General features: G+C 37.1%; 1 long non-coding RNA gene across 5 annotated transcripts; it reads left to right on the forward strand.

Annotated features, from left to right (window-relative positions):
* The first annotated feature begins 258 nt into the window (after positions 1-258).
* On the forward strand, positions 259-1442 carry LOC127920635 (uncharacterized). 5 transcript variants are annotated; one of them, XR_008106753.1, is made up of 4 exons: positions 259-409; positions 524-779; positions 816-1007; positions 1320-1442. It is a non-coding gene; the product is annotated as an uncharacterized LOC127920635 (long non-coding RNA). The 5 variants fall into 5 exon arrangements; XR_008106752.1 differs by lacking the exon at positions 1320-1442 and adding an exon at positions 1192-1294; XR_008106749.1 differs by lacking the exon at positions 1320-1442 and having other exon boundaries at positions 816-1031.
* The last annotated feature ends 36 nt before the right edge of the window (positions 1443-1478 follow it).

Consider the following 1478-nt stretch of genomic DNA (forward strand, 5'->3'; position numbering starts at 1 on the left):
TAAACAGGTGAGCTGGTTCTACTCTTTATTTATGTATAAACAGGTGAGCTGGTTCTACTCTTTATGTATAAACAGGTGAGCTGTTCTACTCTTTATGTATAAACAGGTGAGCTGGTTCTACTTTATGTATAAACAGGTGAGCTGGTTCTACTTTATGTATAAACAGGTGAGCTGGTTCTACTCTTTATGTATAAACAGGTGAGCTGGTTCTACTCTTTATGTATAAACAGGTGGAGCTTTGGTTAAACAGGTAGCTGGTTCTACTCTTTATGTATAAACAGGTGAGCTGGTTCTACTCTTTATGTATAAACAGGTGAGCTGGTTCTACTCTTTATGTATAAACAGGTGAGCTGGTTCTACTCTTTATGTATAAACAGGTGAGCTGGTTCTACTCTTTATGTATAAACAGGTGAGCTGGTCTCTTTATGTATAAACAGGTGAGCTGGTTCTTTATGTATAAACAGGTGAGCTGGTCTCTCTTTATGTATAAACAGGTGAGCTGGTTCTCTTTATGTATAAACAGGTGAGCTGGTTCTACTCTTTATGTATAAACAGGTGAGCTGGTTCTACTCTTTATGTATAAACAGGTGAGCTGGTTCTACTCTTTATGTATAAACAGGTGAGCTGGTTCTACTCTTTATGTATAAACAGGTGAGCTGGTTCTACTCTTTATGTATAAACAGGTGAGCTGGTTCTACTCTTTATGTATAAACAGGTGAGCTGGTTCTACTCTTTATGTATAAACAGGTGAGCTGGTTCTACTCTTTATGTATAAACAGGTGAGCTGGTTCTGCACTCTTTTTATGTATAAACAGGTGAGCTGGTTCTACTCTTTATGTATAAACAGGTGAGCTGGTTCTACTCTTTATGTATAAACAGGTGAGCTGGTTCTACTCTTTATGTATAAACAGGTGAGCTGGTTCTACTCTTTATGTATAAACAGGTGAGCTGGTTCTACTCTTTATGTATAAACAGGTGAGCTGGTTCTACTCTTTATGTATAAACAGGTGAGCTGGTTCTACTCTTTATGTATAAACAGGTGATAAACAGGTGAGCTGGTTCTACTCTTTATGTATAAACAGGTGAGCTGGTTCTCTTTATGTTTATGTTCTCTTTATGTATAAACTCTTTAGGTGAGCTGGTTCTACTCTTTATGTATAAACAGCTGGTTTACTCTTTATGTATAAACAGGTGAGCTGGTTCTACTCTTTATGTATAAACAGGTGAGCTGGTTCTACTCTTTATGTATAAACAGGTGAGCTGGTTCTACTCTTTATGTATAAACAGGTGAGCTGGTTCTTCTCTTTATGTATAAACAGGTGAGCTGGTTCTACTCTTTATGTATAAACAGGTGAGCTGGTTCTACTCTTTATGTATAAACAGGTGAGCTGGTTCTACTCTTTATGTATAAACAGGTGGTGGTTCTACTCTTTATGTATAAACAGGTGAGCTGGTTCTACTCTTTATGTATAAACAGG

This window comes from Oncorhynchus keta, unplaced genomic scaffold (genome assembly GCF_023373465.1).
Source record: "Oncorhynchus keta strain PuntledgeMale-10-30-2019 unplaced genomic scaffold, Oket_V2 Un_contig_20076_pilon_pilon, whole genome shotgun sequence".
NCBI lineage: Eukaryota > Metazoa > Chordata > Actinopteri > Salmoniformes > Salmonidae > Oncorhynchus > Oncorhynchus keta.